The 21,008-nt window shown below is 42.2% G+C and overlaps 1 long non-coding RNA gene across 1 annotated transcript; it reads left to right on the forward strand.

The window, feature by feature from the left end:
• Positions 1 to 6,788: 6,788 nt before the first annotated feature.
• LOC122222691 lies at positions 6,789 to 19,727 on the forward strand. The gene is made up of 3 exons (XR_006203817.1): positions 6,789 to 6,922; positions 7,828 to 7,903; positions 19,608 to 19,727. It is a non-coding gene; the product is annotated as an uncharacterized LOC122222691 (long non-coding RNA).
• The last annotated feature ends 1,281 nt before the right edge of the window (positions 19,728 to 21,008 follow it).

A 21,008-nucleotide genomic window follows, 5' to 3' on the forward strand; every position in this document is an offset into this window, starting at 1 on the left:
ATCTAATTATTTTTCCTTATGTTATGTCTCCAGTTGCTTTTGTTTTCAGAAAGGTTTTCTTGACCAGGGACTGTGAGTCACTCACACAATATATGATTTTACAACTGCTTTTATAGACAATTATTTCACTTATCCCAGATTTATCAAATGTGTGCAATAAAGGGAGAATATAGACCTCGCCCACCGCATAATCTGTTTACATTTGTTGAATAATGCACCCCTTTACCATTGACTCATGACAAGTTCTCCGTTATATATTAAGCTTATGTTTTATAGGGTCTACTTCTGAGCCATTCAGGCTCTTACATTTATTTATTATTAATTATCTATATACCATTTCCTTTGGACAGCTTTATGATATAGCTCAATATCAAGCAGGTAAATTCTTCCCTCTTCCTATTTCTCAATTGCTTCCTCTTCACATGAATTTATTCTTAGAATTATTTCACCACATTTCTTTCCTGCCACACACATAACTCTGGAATGTTGAATGGAATTTCTTTTAAACTACAAATTAATTTGAGAAGAATTTGTACCTTTGCTGTGGTCCATTTTACCACTAGGAATGTAAAATATCTCTTATCTTAATTAAGGCTCAGGCAATGAAATAAAGCTGAGAGCCTGCTAAAATGAGCAAATATAAAAGGAGACACTCCCTCCTGCATTCAAATGGAACCCAAGGGAAATATTCTGTCTGTGTTAAGGTGAAAAAGAAATAAAAACCAACATGCATTAAGAAACAATGGAGAAACCTTGACCTTGCTGTTCACTGGAGGGGTAAAAGTCTCTCTTGAGAATTCATAATCTTAGTCTACTCCCCACATAAATTTCGGTACAAGTTTATACTACCTATGAGTCTGAACAACCTCAAGCCAGAAATAAATTTAAAGTAGTCCCAAATTAACAGTGCCTTCCAGGTGCTGGTAAAAGTCAACACAAATCCTTTCCGAAGGAACTCAACCAAAAACCCAAATAATTCCCACAGACAAGTGTATAAGGAAAATAAGAAATTCATAATAATAATTTAAAAACTAAGCAGAGAAGAAAGCCACCATTAGTGAAAGGAGTAGTAAAAGTGATGATTGAACCTGATATACGAAAACTTCAAATACAGAAATATCACATTCAGAATAACAAATAGTCATATTTAATGTTATTAAATAAAATGAAATAAAAGTTTGAAAAACATGGAAACTCTAAAAATGAAAAACGTAATCACTGAAACTAAAGACTCAATTGATTGTATCCATAGGATGACTATTATTAAAAACAAACAAACATGGGGCACCTGGGTGGCTCAGTTGGTTAAGCGTCCAACTCTTGGTTATCAGCTCAGGTCAAGATCCCACGGTTTGTGAGTTCAAGCCCCATATTGGGCTACGTGCTGGCAGTGTGGAGCCTACTTGGGATTCTCCCTCTCTCTGACCCTCCCCCATGCACTCTCCCTCCCCCCCTGCCAAATAAATAAATAAACTTAAAAAAAAAAAAGGAGCAAATAACAAGTGTTGGCAAGGATAAAGAAATTGAAACCGTCTTGTACTGTTGGTAGGAATGTAACACGATGCAGCTGCTCTAGAAAACAGACTGATAGTTCCTCAAAATATGAGACATAGACTTACCATATGAGGGGCGCCTGGGTGGCTCAGTCAGTTAAGCATTGAATTCCTGATTTTGGCCCAGGTCATGATCTTATGGTTTATGAGTTCAAGTCCCACATCGGGCTCTGTGCTGACAGTGCAGGACCTGCTTGGAATTCTTTCTCTCCTTTTCTCTCTCTCCCCCTGCCTCACTTGTGCACACTTTCTCTCTCAAAAATAAATAACAAATAAACTTTAAAAAAATCAAAAAAAATAATTACCATATGATCCAGCAATTCAATTTCTGGGTATATAACCCGCAAAAATGATAACTAGGGACTCAAGCAGATATTTGTACACAAATGTTCATAGCAGCATTATTGTCAGTAGCCAAAAGGTAGAAATAAGCCAAGTATCCAATAACAAGCCAAGTATCCAATATCCAACAAGATAAATAAAATGTAGTACGTACATATAATAGAATATTCATCAGCCATAAAAAGGAAGGAAAGTCTGATACTAAACAACTAATAAGTCAATGAAGAAATAAAGAAAAACACCGCAAGACAAATTAAAATGAAAATACAACAGTTCAAAACCTATGGGACCCAGCAAGAGCAGTTCTAAGAGGGAAGTTTATAGCAATACATACCCACCACAAGAAAAATCTCAAATGATCTAACCTTATACCTAAAGGAACTAAAAAAGAAAAACAAAGCCCAAAATTAGTAGAAGGAAGGAAATAATAAAGATTAAAATAGGAATAAATGAAACAGAGACTAAAAAAGTAGAAAAAAATCGATGAAACTAAAAGATGGTTCTTTGAAAAGACAAAAATTTGATAAACCTTTAGCCAGACTCATCAAGAAAGAGAGAGGGCCAAAGTAAATAAAATCAGAAATGAAAGAGAAGTTACAATTGATACCCCAGAAATACAAAGGATAAGAGATGACTATGAATGATTATATGCCAACGAATTGGAAAACCTACAAGAAATAGATAAATTCTTAGAAACATAGTCTTCCAAGACTGAATCAGGAAGAAAGAGAAAATTTGAACAGACTGATTACTAGCAATGAAATTGAATCAGTAATTTAAAAAAACTCTCAACAAACAAAAGTCCAGGACTTTTCACAAGTGAATCCTACCAAAAATTTAAATACTTAATGCCTATCCTTCTCAAACTATTCCAAATAAATAGAAGGAATGCTTCTAAACTCATTCTACAAGGCCAGAATTACCCTGATACTAAAACTAAACAGATACCACAAAAAAATATTACAGGTCAATATCCCTGATGAGCATAGATGCAAAAGTCTGCAACAAAATATTAGCAAACCAAATTCAAAAATACATTAAAAGGACCATACTCCATAATTAAATGGGATTATTCCAGATATGCAAGGATGGTTCAATATCTGCAAATCAATCAATGTGGTACAACATGTTAACAAAATGAAAGATAAAAATTCGTAAGATCTCAATAGATGCAAAAAAAGCATTTGACAAAATTCAACATATATTTATGATAAAAACTCTCAATAAAGTGGATTTTTAGAGGGAACATACGTCAACATAATAAAGACCATAAATGACAAACCCACAGCTAACATCATACTTAATGGTGAAAAGCTAAAAGCTTTTCCTCTAAAATCAGGAACAAGACAAAGAAAAAGAAGCCTTAAGGGCAGAACTTTTCAGCAAGCTGAGAAACACATCAAATAGTGGCAGTTCTTAGGGGATGGTCCTTTTGGGGGCTCATTTTGTCCCCTCTAGTAGCTGCTAGGCTGCTGTTTTTCAGAGCTATTTTATTTAGTTTTCAAGGCCACTGAACAGCTAGGGAGATGCAAATGGGATTAGGTCAAGTTGAAATGTCACAAGGTCACTCCATTTACTGAGATTCAGCCGTTTTTCTTGAAGAAGCACTCATAAGATTGCTGAAGATTTTAATTTCCCGAGTTCTGGGGAAAAGTTGATTTTGACAGTTTTTGCCACTGTTCTTTGTTTTTCTGGAGGAGTAAAGGTTCAGAGGTCCTTAATTCCCTGTTCTGGAAGCTGCATTCATAATAAGAGAGAGCATTATCTCTGCAAAGCTATTGTCTCCTGATCGATGAATACTATTAAACAAAAGACTTCTGGGACACCTGAGTGGCTCAGTCGGTTAAGCCTCTGGCTCTTGGTTTCGGCTCAGGTCATGATCTCACAGTTTGTGAGTTTGAGCCCAGCATTGGGCTCTGTGCTGAGAGCACAGAGCCTGCTTGGGATTCTCTGTCTCCCCTCTCTCTCTGCCTCTATCCAACTCATTGTAGCAAAAAAGGTCTACAACTAGATAAAACATAGAGGCACTGTAGGTCATAAAAGATCAAAAGCAGCTCTGGAAAACAACCAGGAAAAAAGCCAGATTACCTACAAAGAAATGTCAATGAGAGTAAAAGCTTATTTTTCAGTGACAGTAACATAGTGAATTATTTTCATTGTATTAAGAGACAATAAAGAAGCATCCACAGAGGCAACTTTTAAGGAAATATGGAAAACATGCCCCAGATGGAATTGTAATGTCTAGGACCAGAAGAAATTGTGAGAACAGATACTGCTAAATATACATAAATATAGATGGCATACAATAAAAAAAAAAAAAAAGGAATACCCAATTTGGGGATGAGTGTAACAGACTAGAACTAAAATACTGAACAACTGGATGGGTGGTCAGGTGTGAGTGGTGCTTGGGTTAGAGAACAGATATTAGGGCCAGACTGCCTCAGTTGGAATCTTGACTCTGGTACTTATTATCTAGTACTTACTAATTTGCTTTGGACAACTAACCCACATCTCTGTATGTCTCTATACTTCTCTTAATATGAAGGTAGTATCAGTATTGAGCTCATCAGGTTATTGTGATGCTTAAATTAGTTAATACATGTAAACCACTTAGGACAATGCTTGATATAGAGCAAGAATATTGGCCATGATTCTCAATAAAGCATTCTAAGGTCCTCGTATTGCCAGGTAAAAAAGCACAATCATGATGAGAGACTAACACACCTCTACTGACAGCAATAATCAAGAATATAAAAATACTATCGACAATCTTGTTTTAATTGATTCATTGCAAAACTTTGTACCCACCGAACTCCTACCACAGAGACTTAAAAAAAAATCCATTAGTTTCCAAGATAATTTCAAGAAGTAGAAATTGAACACATTGAGGAAGGTGCTGCTAGTTGCCTTATCAATGATCAGCCTGCCATTCGTAGGCACGGAACACTGATTTCCTGGATAGTAGCAACGTGTGGAGCTAAGGCCCTCACTCTCCCAGGTGTCTTTATGGTTAAATGTGGGCATATGACCTAGATCAGATCATTGGGAGTCAAGTGGAAGTCATTGGGTTGGATTTCTGGGAAAGCTATCTTAACCTTTATGCCTTTAAAGCGAATATGCCGTATGTTTCTCGTCCTTTGGCTCTGGTGTGTGTGGACACGTATCTTCAAAGCTCCTGCAAGCAGTTGATAACTCTACCTTAGTTCTTGCTTCTTGCTTGTGCAGAGCTTAAAGGTCAGCGAGAGGTGAGAATATATGGCCTTCTCAGGTGCTCCTAAGAATGTACACAACCCTAGGCCTGTACACAGCCACGTACACGTGCATGTAGCCTTTTAGCCTTGATTCTCAAGGTGAACAGGTAGGAGCTTGTCAATGCCGCTCCCCACCCCCGCCGCCCACGGACTTTATTTTAAATAATCTTTATGCAAGGAGATTTCACTAAAAATTTCTATGACTTTAAAAATGGACTCTGATGAGTTGTTTCCTGAAATTGGCCAAAAAGAACAGCAAAGTGGATTTTCTATGTCAGACATCAAAAGACTTTAAAACTACAGTAACTACAATAGGGTGTCATTATTGCTGACATACGTAGCATAATGGGGAAAAAAAAGCCCAGAAATACACACACACATTTTGTATATTTTAAATCGTATTTATGTAAAACTGTAAAGGTATTTAATAAGCTTAGCCGGGGGAAGGAATTTTTTGAGGACAAAAGGAAAACAAGAAAACATAAAGACAAATCTTGACAAGTTGACTATATAAAAGTTAAGCACTTTTTTTTATACCAAAGGGCATCACAAATGACATTAAAGACAACAGGCTGAGTGGCAATTCTTGTAAAATATGCAACAGAAATTCAAATGAAATAATTGGATCCTACTTTGAACACGTTAGATCGGCAAAAGAAAAAATTTCAGAGATTGGCAGTGCCGTGTTAATGTGGACGTGAAGACAATCCGTCTCTTTCACTGCTAGCGAGAGTGCAGATTGTTGGGGGGGGGGGGGCAATTTGCACGATCTAATATAATCTTAAATGCGTGTCACTTGAATGCTAACCCACATTTGCACCGAATATTCTGTGCTGCAGAATATTCACATGTGCACAAAGGTGGATATGCATGAAGCTGTTTATTCAGTACTGCTTGTGACAGTCACCAGCAGGGAACTTGAATGTCCATCAGTACTGTGTGTAGAGCGGGAGAGAGGGAAGGAGTTACAGAAAGAAAACAAAAAAGAGACTTCAATAAAGATTCAAATGGCTTTACCGTGTTTTGGGGCAATGAACTTTTTTTTCTCTATTACTTTTTTTTTTTTTTTTGGTGACCCAGAATGATGACATAACGACTTGGCATCATGGGCAACTATACCACGAGAGAGACTTCTATCTTGCATCGAATATACTTCTATGTGATTTACATTTTTCAAGTGATTTGAAAACAACAAAATAGCAAGCTACAGAGCTGCGTATAGGTTCCCAATGGGGCAAAAAGAACTCCGCGGAAACAGATACACATTTGTTCGCCTACACCTGTCTGAGAAAAACACACAAGCGTTACCGGTGGCTGCCTCCTGGGAGGGTGGGGAGGTGGCGGGCGACAGAGCAGAGGGCTTTGCGCACATGGGCTGCACTTCCGGCGGACGTTTCCACGAGGTGTGTTTCACTGCTGAAATTAAAAAAAAAAAAAAGGAAAACGAATAAAATAACAAACACACGGCCACAAAGGGAACGGCGGTCGCCCCCAAGCTCAGAAGGAAGGCCAGGAGGTCTTTCAAGGCCGGGGAAGCGTAAGCAGGCAGGCGTGACCGCGAAGGCCGCAGAGAGCATGGTGACGTGATGACGTGGTGACGCAGGGGGCGCGGAGCTCCGTCTGCGAGCGCGGGCAGGGCATGCGCTCAAGGTCCCGGGAGGAGGGGGGGTGGGCAGACGTCGAGGAAGAGACGTGATCGACGAGGCAGAGCGTGACATGGTGTGTCCGGGAAACGGGAGACAAAAGTTGGCTTCCCGCTGGAAGAACGCGGAGCAGGTACTGAATAAATACCACCGGGGGGTGAAGGTGTTCTCATTTTTAGGCGTGTACCCCTAAACTATGTGGGTGATTCTACTTCTGTGAAAAACAGAACAGCGTTCTTCAGTTGGAAACATTCTTTAGGGGCGCCTGGGTGGCTCAGTGGGTTAAGTGTCCGACTTGGGCTTAGGTCGTGATCTCACGGTGTGTGAGTTCGAGCCCTGCCTTGGGCTCTGTGCTGATGGCTCAGAGCCTGGAGCCTGCTTCAGAGTCTGTGTCTCCGCCTCTGTCTGCCCCTCCCCCGCTCGTGCTCTCGTCGCTCTCTTCTCAAAAATAAATTTTTTAAGAAAGAAAAGAAACGTTCTTTACACCCTGCCCCTAGGCCTGCCACCTATGCCTCGGCTCCTGTGTGATTCCTAATGAATGACCCTTGGAGGCCGTTGGATCTCTTTATCTCTGGTAGTTTATAGTTCTGCCACAGGGCTGGGGATCTAACGTTTGCCAGAGGACAGAGCGGACGGTGTGAGAGAAGAGAAATGTGTATCTGATAAATTCATCTGTGATATTAACGTGATATTACTTTGAAGGAGACTGTCGTGAGAAAATCGCCTGGTCAGCATGCTATTTGTGTAAAATACCCTTAAAACCCCATACAAAATCTGTACAGCCTCTCTGGACGTGACACAGAAAAAAATCGCAAGGATGCGTGCTGAGTTAAAACCAAGTAAACTGGAAGGAATTTGTGTTTGGGGGGAGAGAGACGTCATATACCTTGGACTTGAGAACAGCCAGGCTCTTGCCGAAGGAGACACATGTGGTATCTATTGTGCTGTGTCGCTTCTTATTCCCCTTGAGTAAGATTAAATAATTACATTCTCTGCTCTTCAAAATTCCTCTCTGGTTGTTCTTTTTTTCTGGGGCAGCTGGCCAGCATATTCTGATCCACAGAAAGCGATACTGGGGGCCACGTCTTCCTTTCCCACTGCCTTCTCCGCACAGGTGAGTGGCTTTGAAGTTCCGGGCCACGAGGTCATAAAGCTCACTAAGCTAGACATATTTCTCGGAAGAGACGTATGTTATGGCAGCTTCTTAGGTGGCTGGCTTTTACACACAGCTGTGCGGTTTGGGGACCATTTTGCTCTCGCACCTGTCATCCTGTCCAACCATAAACAGTCCTACCTTGCTTCTCAAAGTGAACAATTTGCGGTTTTAAATTGGGTGGCTCGAGGGGCGCCTGGGTGGCTCGGTCGGTTAAGCGTCTGACTTCGGCTCAGGTCATGATCTCACGGTCCGTGGGTTCGAGCCCCGCGTCGGGCTGTGTGCTGACAGTTCAGAGCCTGGAGCCTGCTTCAGATCCTGTGTCTCCCTCTCTCTGTGACCCTCCCCCATTCATGCTCTGTCTCTCTCTGTCTCAAAAATAAATAAACGTTAAAAAAAAAAATTTTTTTTTAAATAAAATAAATTGGGTGGCTCGGTTGGTGGCTCAGTTGCTTAAGCGGTCGGCTCTTGATTTCAGCTCAGGTCATGATCTCACGGTTTGTGAGCTCGAGCCCTGTGTGGGGCTCTGCTGTGGAGCCTGCTTGGGACTCTCGGGACTCTCTCTCTCCCTGTCTCTCTGCCCCTCCCTCTCTGTCACTCTGTCTCAAAATCAATAATAAATAAACATCTAAAAAATATAATAGGGAAAGCTAAAAAATAAAACCGACATGAGAAGAAGTCAGTGAGATTTCATTAAATATATCTGGATGTTAGTTCACATCAAAGCACCAGATATTTGAGATGCCTCCTGTGAGAACCGGTAAATATAACCAATGATCTTCATATGATGAGATCATATTGCCAGAAATTTTGGGGTCATGGCAGATGATCTTTCTTTTTTTCTAATTTTTTTTAATGTTTATTTATATTTGAGACAGAGAGAGTACACAAACGGGGGGGGGGGGGGGGGGGGGGGAGGGGTCAGAGAGAGAGGGAGGCACAGAATCCGAAGCAGGCTCCAGGCTCTGAGCTGTAGGCACAGAGCCTGACGGGGCTCGAACCCACGAGCCGTGAGATCATGACCTGAGCCTAAGGCAGACGCTTAACCGGCTGAGCCACCCAGGTGCCCCAGATGGTCTTTCCTTTTATTTATTTATTTATTTATTTATTTATTTATTTATTTATTTACTTATTATAAATATTTACTTATTTATTTATTCATTTAAATTTTTTAATGTTTATTTATTTCTGAGAGACAGAGAGAGACAGAGTGTGAGTGGGGAAGGGGCAGAGAGAGCGGGAGACACAGAATCCGAAGGAGGCTCCAGGCTCTGAAGGGTCGGCACAGAGCCCGACGTGGGGCTCGAACTCACAAAGCGCGAGATCATGACCTGAGCCGAAGTCGGACGCTTAACCGACTGAGCCCCCAGGCACCTCAGACAGTCTTTCCTTTTAAAAGGTGAATTTTCAGGAAGAATTTTGAGTCTAGTCAATGGCATGGACCTGAGAACTCTTCTACCAAGTGGTAGTAATGATTCACTTTGAGGTTTTGACAGGCCCCCCCCCCCCCGCCTCTTAAGTTTCAGTCATTTCCAATGTCCAATCCAGCTTCCAAATGCTGTCCTTCTGTGATAGACCTGACCTTGTCTCTGAGCCCAGGGCAGCAAATGAACACAACAGAATATTATTCAGCAGGGCTGCAATTATGAGAATACGTAGCCCTGGCAAAGGTTCAGAGGAAGAAGCATTCTCATGTATTGCCACTAGGTGCGTGCATTGCTACAATTTGTTTTGCACACAGTGAGACAACATCTGGTACACTGGATAACTCACACGTCCCTAATCTTGAAGAAGCAGGGCACCGACGGAAGCAAGCAGAAAGCAACTCATTTCTCTCTCCTCAATGGCCCTTCAAGCCTCTGGCGTGATTCTTTTTCCTCCTCCCTGGCTAAATTTGCAGGCATACCTTTTTCCGTCCCTTGCAAAAAAAATTCTCTGGTCGCTTTTATTCACAACATTTAAAACGTTCAGTCCTGTGTAAAAGTCAAAATTCTGGATTTTGCGTGCAGCTTCTCCCTGCGCCAGGCAGGTGCGGCAGAGGGAGAGGAGGGGTGGGCGGGCTGCTGGTCTTCTTCCTGCCCGCCTCCACCCCTGGCCCAGGCTGGAGGTAGGGAAGGGGAGGTAAGGATGAGGAGGCCAGGCAAGGCGTTGCTTGTCTGCTAGCCTTGTGGGGGGGGGGGGGGGGGGGGGTGGTGAGGGGGATGCTCTTTGGGCTTGGTAGATCCTTAGAGGTGATGTTTCTCTTCCCATGGAGCACTTTCCTCGAGGTTTGGCCACTAGGAACCCCCAATTGCTACTTCTGCGATGTGCGGAGTGCCACCTGCCTGGGCCACTTTAAGTGTCCTCCTCTGCCTGGGCAGTGTCTTCCACATTTACTCCGTGTTCGTAGATGCCCATCGCTCCCCCAGGCACCTCTCTGAGCAGGATTCAAACTTCCTCGAGGCTCCCCCTGTCCTGCACGTGCCGCATCTAGTCCACAGGAAACACCCACACTCTTTTGTCTCCGCTGACGGTGGAAGGGAGGCGCAGGGCAGAGGCAACTTACTACTTTGCTGTCTCAGGCGACTGCCGTCAGCCTCTTGACTGCAGAGTCCGAAACCAGCTCATCATGACCTCATATTCCAAGGGACACATACGGAGTTCTCATGGTGGTCCCCTGAAACCCGTCACTAGCTTGAGGTGGGGGAGACACATCCTGCAGTGTTCCCCTTGGGGTGACAAGAAGGACAGTGCCACAGCTGTCCAAGAACTCTCTGCACAGAAAGTGTCTCTCAGCCCGGCTTCTTCTATCCCCACTCCTGACTCTTTTTTTTTTTTTTTCTCAGAGATAGCACGAATGGGGAAGGGGCAGAATGAGAAGGAGACAGAGAATCCCAAGCTGGCTCCACACTCCCAGCACGGAGCCCGATGCTGGGCTCGAACTCACAAAACTGCGAGATCATGACCTGAGCTGACACCAAGAGTTGGATGCTTAGCCAGCTGAGCCACCCAGGTGCCCCATCACTCTTGACTCTTAAGTGAGTGTTGGCCAAACGAATTTGACCACCACCTTTGCAATTCCTGTACATACATTGGTAGGACCTCTGTGAAATATGAAAAGGCCCACCATCTCTTTTTCTCAGACTCTTGGGGCCTCTGGTTAAAATCGAGTCCTGTTTTACCTCTTGTCAATTTACATCCCCTTTGCCTTAGCCCTTTTAGGGAATCTAGTCTATAGAGATAGAAGTACTGATGTACAAAGATATTTACAAGGGCAGCGTTTATAGTGGAAAAAAGAGAAAGAGGGAGGGAGGGAGGAAAAGGAAAGAAAACTTAACCTCCGTCTGTAAAGGAATGGGGAAATGCTTGATTGAACCCAGTATGTTTAGGGCACTTACGTGGCTCAGTCAGTTAAGCATCCGACTCTTGATTTTGGCTCAGGTCACGATCTCATGGTCGTGCGATTGAGCCCCATGTGGAGCCTGCTTAAGATTCTCTCTCTCCCTCTCTCTCTGCCCCTCTCCCACTCAAGTGTGCGTGCACATTCTCCCTCTCTCTCTCTCTCCCTCTCTCTCTATCCCCCTCCCTCTCTCCCCCCCGTCTGAAAAAAAAAATCACAATATGTTTGTTTGATGGAATACTATATATCCATTAAAAATAATGAGTTATACTCTCTCAGTTATCTGAAGGGATATATATTCTCTATTATTTGTGGGGAATAAAGGAGGTTTCAGAGTGATGTATATAGTGTGTTTCGTTTTTGAAGAAACACTAGTCATTTGTATATGTCTGCGTGAGTGTAGAGGAGGGTGGAGAAGGGCAAATAAAGTATTAAGAATGGCCACCTTTGGGGCGCCTGGGTGGCGCAGTCGGTTAAGCGTCCGACTTCAGCCAGGTCACGATCTCGCGGTCCGTGAGTTCAAGCCCCGCGTCAGGCTCTGGGCTGATGGCTCGGAGCCTGGAGCCTGTTTCCGACTCTGTGTCTCCCTCTCTCTCTGCCCCTCCCCCGTTCATGCTCTGTCTCTCTCTGTCCCAAAAAAAAATAAATAAAAAACGTTGAAAAAAAAAAAAAAAAGAATGGCCACCTTAGTGGGTGATAATGACAGCAAGAAGGGGGGAGCGTCATCATTTTGAAAATATGTTAAATTGTTTTGCATATTATGCAAGCATATATAATCTGGCCATTAAAGAGTGATGTCATAAAGAAAAATTAGAGGAAGAGAACTGAAATATGAAGCACAAACTATAAGAAGAAGGCACCCAGAAAACGTTATGGGTTCTAAAAAATCTTCCAGGAAGAGATAATTCCCATGTTATAAAAGTGATAGAGCATAGGAAAAATGGAAACCTTCCGATTTAATTTTTAGACGCTAGATTTACCAAGATAACAAAACTGAAAAAGAAAATTAGACTGATTATTCATGCAAAAATCTGAAACATTTGCAAATTGAATCGGTATATTGGAAGGGTAAGGCAAGGTGATCGAGTTGAATTATGCTGGTAACAGAAGGTAGCTTAACAGGAGAAAATCTGTTAATATAATTCACAACCTTAACAGATGAACGGAAGAAACTATAGGTACTGAAAAATAATTTGATAAAATGCAGCAGTAATACCTATTAGAAAAAAAAAAAAAAAAAAGCTTGTTAGTAAATTAGGAATGTAAGGATCTTGCCAGCAGGTGATCCTATCGTGCTGCTCTATTGCTTGTGCCCTGAAGTCCAGTCTTTACTCATCTGTGTAGACAGGACAAGCACTTCCTCTCCTTGGCTGCATCCTCTGCTTCCATGCTGAGACTGACTAGCAGGAACCTCAGCAAGAAGACTGAGGGGAGGAGAGGAGTGAGTTCAAGGTATCTGTTCCTCAGTCTCCATCCCCCCCCAGGTCACTGGAACTGTCACTGTGCCTCTCAGGGCAGTGGACTCCCCAGGACTCTTTGGGTTCCCATAACTGCTCCCTCCACTGTTTTTTGACTGACTTTGAGTTGCTGAACATGCCTCTCTCCTAAGCCCTGGGTAGGTACATTTCTCTTTGCGGTACTCTGGCACCCAAATCTTTGTAAATACAGATTCTCTTTATTCGCGGTTCTATAAAGTCACCAAGAACACTGAATTAGGGAATACTGACCCGTTGGTCCTAGGGGAAGGACAGGGTTAGTTTCCAGGAAGACTTTGCTCACAACATTTTTGTCAACTGATCAACACAGAACCGTGTTTTACCTGTTTTCTGTTTAAAGGCACCTTATTGAATATATGCCATTGATGCGCGAACATTGAACTCAGGGCCAGCAGCACTATAACGTGTGCCTGAATGAAGCTTATCTCATGCACAGATTTTCTCTATAAGGCACGTTGCAGCTGTTGTGGGTTTCAGAACACCAGACAGCACTTCAGCACTATGCTTGGGGGCCATTTTAAACGGCAAAGTTCTCGGCAAAAGTACAAAAATACAAAAAAGGTGTCGCCGTCACTCATCATCAGGGAAATACATATCAAAACCACACTGAGATGCCACTTCACACTGGTCAGAGTGGCTAAAATGAACAACTCAGGAAACAACAGATGTTAGCGAGGATGTGGAGGAACGGGAACCCTCTTGCACTGTTGGTGGGAATGCAAACTGGTGCAGCCGCTCTGGAAAACAACGTGGAGGTTCCTCCAAAAATTAAAAATAAATCTACCCTACGGCCCAGCAATAGCACTGCTAGGCATTTACCCAAGGGATAACCAAGAGTGCTGATGCAGAGGGGCACGTGTACCCCAATATTTATAGCAGCACTTTCAACAATAGCCAAATTACGGAAAGAGCCAAAATGTCCGTCAACTGATGAATGGATAAAGAAGATGTGGTTTATATATACAATGGAATACTGCCTGGAGAAAGAATGAAATCCTGCCATTTGCAGCGACGTGGATGGAACTGGAGAGTATTATGCTAGGTGAAATAAGTCAGTCAGAGAAGGACAGATATCATATCATACGAGTTTTCACTCATATGTGGATCTTGAGAAACTTAACAGAAGACCATGGGGGAAGGGAAGGGAAAAAATTATTTACAGAGAGGGAGGTGAACCATAAGAGACTCTTAAATACAGAGAACAAACTGAGGGTTGATGAGAGGTGGGAGAGAGGGGGGAAATGGGCAATGGGCACTGAGCGGGGCACTTGTCGGGATGAGCACTGGGTGTTGCATGTAAGCGATGAATCACAGGAATCTACCCCCAAAACCAAGAGCACACTTCACACACTGTACGTTAGCCAATGTGACAATAAATTATATTTTTAAAAAAAAAGATGTCATTTGTTTGCAGTATGAGAGCTGAAACAAAAATGCAGTGTGGCCTTGCCAGCTTCCGCTGGAAGGGTGCATGTCAGTTACACATTTTTTGCCACTCTACACGTGTGTAGACGTGCGAAAGCACGGGTTACAAATACATTTTAACAAGCAGGCGGATTTGCAAATATGACTCATGAACAATGAGGATTGACTCTAGTCCCTTTATACACAAATCCTTCTCAGATCATGATATTTCAAAATGCCATGGGTTTCTTACTGGAAGTCTGATTTTATAGACGTATATGCCAGAGATCTCCTGCAAGTGCCACATCAAATGATGAAAAATTAGAAGTATTCCTATTAAAAGAACAAGGAAAGGCTGCTATGGCATTCATTGTGCTAGAAATCTTCAGCCAGTGTGATAAGAAAACGAAATAAGATGTAATATTGGGCAGGAAAGACAAAAAATGTCTTTGACATAGGATGACATGATTATCCACCCATAAAATCCAATTCGATTACACTGAAACCTATTTGACCAATAGAAGTGTATCAGTGTGGCCGGGTGTAAAATTGACATATCAAAAGTAATAGCTTCCCTGTATGCTAACGCAAAGCAATTAGAAAATGTAATTGAAAAAAACAAACAAACAAACAAACAATTCCATTCACGACAGCAACAAAGCCTCTACAATTCCTAGGAATAAACCCAACAAGCAAAATGTAACACTTGTGAGAACAGAAAATAAAACGTGTTAAAGAACAAAGAAGAGCATCAGGTTCCTAGTTTGCATGACTCAATATATTTTAAATGTCACTTGTCCCCAAAGTAATCTGTACATTCATTGCAATACGAGCCAAAGCCCCTACTTCCACAGCCCAAATCTTCCAACCCATGTCAAATGTTTTCAAAAATTCATTAGGAGCAGAGTATGCACCAGACCAGCAAAAGGAGACTAATGAGGGCATCAAAGTACGTTATAGTTCTAGTCACTCTTAGAATATGACATAAAGGGAATAATAGATCCCTTAAATACAGAGTTCAGAAAATGGAGTCCAGAAACAGGCCTATGTATATACAGGCATTGTGTAAATGACAAAGGTGATCCTTTGAACCACTAAGTAAAAAATTCAGTGAATGATTTTAGAAAATAAATGGTGCCAAAGGAATTTACAACATATATAACAAAAGACAAGGCATAAATACACAGACTGTCTAAGTAATCCCTACACATCAGTGAGAGAAAGCACCAAAGAAAAGTGGGCAGTGGGCAAAGAATGTGGAAAGGCGATTGAGAGAAAAACATCCAAATGGCCAACCACTCAATGACAAGATCCTCAATTTCAACAGCAATCAGGGAAATGAAAATCAAACAGGAATGAGCTATCATTTCCAACCATCAGTCTGGAAATAACTGAAGAGACTGATAATAGCAAGTGTTAATGAGGAAGTAGGCAAATGGTTATTTTCCTGCCTCGCGGATGGTTCAGCCCTCTTGGAGAGCAACATGGCAGTAGGAGATAAAATGTTAATATGCACACCGTATGATCCCAAAATGCGTCTCTAGCTATCTAATATAAAGAAATACTCTCACGTGAGCTCAAAGAGATATTGATTGTTATAGTACAAACATCGGAAACGTCTATTAGAAGTAGTATCATTAAATCATCTGTTATACTCTTAATACTGTGCGTCAGTGTGGCCGTTAAAAAAAAACAAAACGGGATGAATATACACCAGCATTAAAATATACTATGTAGTATGTGTTAAACCAAAAATCCACACAAATTCTATTTTTATCTATGTATTATGTAAACCTATAGAAAAATTATTGTAAGCATACACATCAAATTAATAAGCAGATGTCACCTCTGTAGAGGTAAATGAGATTGGAACGTGGTCATCCAGGAGGCTTTTGCTTTATTTTCAATGTATCCTTAATTTTTAAAGTTTAATCGTGGTTAAAAAAAAATAAAATTAATCATCTTCACCATTTTCAAGTATACAGTTCAGGAGCGCTGAATATACTCCCATTGTTGTGCAACGGATCTCCAGAAGTTTTTCATCTTGCAGAGTAGAAACTCTGTCCCTATTAAACACCCAACTCCCCACTTCGCCTCCTCCCAGCTCCTGGCCATCACCATTCTACTTTCTGTTACTATGAATTTGACTACTTTAGATACTTCGTTTCAGAGAAATCACTGAGTATTTGTCTTTTTGTGATTGGTTTATTTCACTTAGAATGTCTTCAAGGTTCATCCATGTTATAGCATGTGTCAGAATTTCCTTCCTTTTTAAGGCTGAATAATATTCGTGTGTGTGTGTGTGTGTGTGTGTGTGTGTGTGTGTGTGTGTATAAAACCACATTTCATTTATTCCTTTATTCATAGTTGGATGCTTGGGTTGCTTCTGTCTTTTGGCCATGGTGAATAGTGCTGCTATGAACATGGATGTGTGAATATCTCTTTGAGACCCTATTCTCCTTTCCGTTGAATATATTCCAGAAGTGGGATTGATGGACCATTTGGTAGATGTTTTCAATTTTTTGAGGAACCACCTTATGGTTCTTGTTGTATTTTTATCACCTAAATATCTCACAACAAGAATATATTTATGTGTATTTTATGTAATTAAAGGTAAAGCAAAAAATTAGTTTAGGCAAGCTTAGTTCAAAGGACTTCAAGCACCAGGTGCCTGGGTGCCCTGGGTGCCTGGGTGGCTGTCTGTTAAGCATCCGACTTCGCTCAGGTCATGATCTCACAGATCTTGAATTTGAGCCCTGCATTGGGCTCCGTTGCTGACAGCTCAGAGCTGGAGCCTGCTTTGGATTCTGTGTCTGCCTCTGTCTCTACCCCTCCCTGCTTGTGCTTTGTGTCTCACTCACTCAAAAATAAACATTAAATATGGCGCCTGGGTGGCTCAGTTGGTTAAGCGGCTGACTTTGGCTCAGGTCATCATCTCGCGGTCCGTGAGTTCGAGCCCCGCATCGGGCTCTGTACTGACCGCTCAGAGCCTGGAGCCTGTTTCAGATTCTGTGTCTCCTTCTCTCTGACCCTCCCCCATTCATGCTCTGTCTCTCTCTGTCTCAAAAATAAATAAACGTTAAAAAAAATAAAAATAAACATTAAAAAAAAAAAAAGGACATCCTGCACCAAGTAAATAGTGGTTTTGATGACGGCTAGGCATGGGCGGGCTTGGCAGTCCCCAGCCTACCAAAAGGCCTGTGAATGAAAGATGTTGAAAACTATGAATCTAGCATTTAATTAGCATTACGGATTGTTGTATTGTTCATAAATATCCACTAGCTTGCCTTGGGGAGGCTTATGCTGGCATGGCCATCTGGCTTGGTCTGGCCAATGAAACATGAGCAAAAGTGCAGAGAGCCGATGCATGGTATTCCATGTCCTGTTTGCCCTCTGCTGTGATAACTAGCAATGTCCCAAGAAGAGGTTGCAATGGCAGTTGCGATCCCAAAGGGAGGACGTATGCAGGAGAGTGACAGCCAACCTTTGATGCACATGAAGCATGAGTGACAGATAAATCTTGGGGGTTGAAAATGACTAGATTTATTCTTGAGGCCACAGGACAGTGTGGCCTGTCTGTCTCATGCAAGATGTTTATGTAAACCCCTTCATCTCCGTGAGCGCTGTGGACTCCGAGTGGGAGTCTGTCAACTTGAGGCCTCTTCTCCGGCAGCCTTTGGTCCTCTTCTGAAGATACGCGGGCACTGCTGCAGTGCCGTGGAAAATGCCAACACCAGGTACCCACGTTGTATTTCAGGGAAGCGGCCATGCAGCCCAGGATGCGGCACCTCACAGGTCATGCAGAGCCCTGTTAGCCCGCAAGAGATGGAAGGTATAGCCCTGATCGCTGCCTGGAGCCCAGATATAATTAGGACTAGGTTTAGATGCAGTGCGAATAAACCAAAAGAGGGTACACCCACTCCGTTCCATCGAAAACCCTATTGTGTTGAAGTAGAGGAGTAACACGTCCGTCTCATGAGTTATCTTGCCAAGTGCAGCTTTGAGAGACTTTACCAAAGCGTGAGCCATGAATCTGCTGGTCATGGGGACCCATCAACCCATTGCCCTTGGAGCGATGGCAAATGTAGGATATTGTAACTGCGTCCTGAGTACCGTGTCTCAACTGGGAAAGGACAGTCCACTTCCTTCTGATGGGATCACACTTCTCTGCTTTGCTGGCAGGGTTGTGCCTCGCTGGCACTAGTCCAACTCAAGTTGAAGGTGACACCGGGTCCTGAGCTTAACTTCGTTCTGTGGAGATAGCTAAAAAATGTCCTTTAGATCTGTTAGTTGCCTCGGTGTCTTTTTTAACGAAAAAAGTTCTGACAGATGGTTATGTAAGACAAGTATTTTAGACAAGCCATGGCAGAAGAAAAGTGAATCATTACAAGAATTAATCATTACTGGCCAAAAAAGAGCCTGATGTTAACTCCATGAAAGCAGCTATTAAATCAAGGGCATTGGATTCTTCCAGCTAATTTTCTCATTCTCTGGCCTAGCCCCAGTTGGCTTGAAATGCTAACACAATCACTGAGAAATTGATGGCAAATCCAAACATAGTACAAATCCACAGAACGTCAGGGTTTCTGACATTCTTTGAAACAGTCTTTTTAAGCACGTGTCAATCCTCAAACCTCAGTAAAAGTATCCTAAGAATTTTACTGTCTCTAAGAAGACACATGATGCCAAAGATGAGGCCTACTCAAATGAATGTTTTCTCTTGACCTTCCTGTATGTAATGTTGCAAGTTTCCCAAGGTGCGGCATTAATTAGCTTTTCCTTAATTAGTATCCTTCAGTCTTATAAGTCAAGAGCATTCGGGCCGAAGCATGGTACACTGGGGGCTAGGAATTCAGAATTCTACCTCTGACTTCACCACTGACTAACAGGATCTTGGGCAAGTCAGAGCATCTCTGGCCTCACTTTTTGTCCATAAAATGAGGGTAAAATAATTACGGCTCATTCATATTATCTGATTTGTTAGGACAAATGTCATGACCACATCAGCATAAAATTTGGATGAGACCGACACTAAGAAGGTACACTTAATCAGGATCAAGATCAGGATCAGATACACTTAATCAGGAAGGTGAAGGGAGAGGGTGATCACAGCAGGACCTCACTGCCGTCTCTGGAAGGGCTTCCCCAGCGTGCAGGGGGCAGGGGCAGAGACTGGGGGCAGGACCACCCTTCGTAACGGCTATTTGACATTGTAGTGTATTTGGCTCTATTTAAGTTAACTTTTACTAAGTTATAATACATAACACATTATGGTGTAAATGCTTATATGTGTTCTATATTATCCCAAGAAAGGAAGAGAGAGAGAAACTTGATGTTTCAGTTACTCTCAATTGATTTTTTTTTTTTGTCTTTTTAATTTTCCAAGTTAGAGGAACTCTGGATGGTGTTAAGGAAAGAGATTCGAATCAGATGGAGCTAATTCTGGTATTTTGATCAGTGAACCATTTCCATTCCCTATTCTGGCTCCGTGACAGATGCATGAGGCAGACCCAGTGAGCACCTCTCTTTAATTATGGGAACCTAAGAGGGATCATTCTGGTAGGGGTATGCCATCCCTTCACATCTAGACCTTTTCAAATTGACATGAAAGCCGATGCTGCTAATTGGCAGAGCACTAGGTATTTTCAGAGACAATGTATGTGTCATGTCCTGGGTACAATTATCAAATCGAGGGGAACTCCAAGCCTTATCACCAGGCACTAACATACAGGTAAATCAATATAGTTAGCATTATTTAAATTGTATTTCTTTCAGGAAAACAAATAACAACAATAACTGGAAATAATAACGTGCCCCCCCCCCCCCGCAAAAGCAGGGGTTAGAATGATCAAAAACAGAATCTTTGCCATTAGGAAAAGTTCAGTTCGTGGTTCCTATTTATAGGCAATTTTTGCAAGCATTCTTTCGTCTATTTATGTAAAATCAACTTGGGCTTCATCAGATCTGCTGAAAGAAGAAGATGAAAAACACCTGTAACCCCCAGCAAGTGATCCAGAGGGGACAGATTCTTTAATTGCGTCATTAATTTCCAAAGGCATATCCATCACACTTGAGCTTGCAGAATGGAAATAAATATATTGGAGGAAACCCAATTTCAAGCGCTAATAAAAAGAGGACACAAAAGGTTTCATTCACCAGCAATCTCTACTTCCTCTATTTCCTATTAGTTTTCAGAAAGCAACAGTGTCGTTCAGCTGCAGGGTCACAGAGCCGCCTTCCGGTAGAATGCTGATCTGATGGCCTGCCCCGACGTACACGCAAAATGAGTGGCTGACAGCCAATTCTTCATTACCAGGGGGCACAGCGGACACAGGGTCGTGGAGAACATGTTCACGGGGAGCCGGCCGGTCATTGCACAAGGGGCTGCTGCCCCCAGAGTTTGTTGCTGACTTTGATTCAGGCATCCTCTCAACGAATACCTTCTTGCCAAAGGAAGAGAGCATTATGCAGATAACACAAAAAGGTTTTTAAAAAAAAAAAAAGCCCAAGGCTTTCCTCAAATCCCTTCTCTCTGTTTCCTGAGAGGCATTTTCTGGAATTCCCATCTGGAAAACTTAGGGCAACTCCAACAGCAGTTACTGTGTTGGTCACAGAATGATGAGTAGTTCTCGATTCTCTTGGAATTGTTGAGTAGAAATGACAAGGGGGGGCGGGTGGGGGGCACTTTATTGTATTAACAATGTTTGATTTCTTAGGTGAGGAGGACATGAGTGTCCTTGTATTATTCTTTATCCCTTTTTTTTTTTTTGACATATCCCAACTATCA

This window comes from Panthera leo, chromosome A1 (assembly GCF_018350215.1).
Source record: "Panthera leo isolate Ple1 chromosome A1, P.leo_Ple1_pat1.1, whole genome shotgun sequence".
Lineage (NCBI taxonomy): Eukaryota > Metazoa > Chordata > Mammalia > Carnivora > Felidae > Panthera > Panthera leo.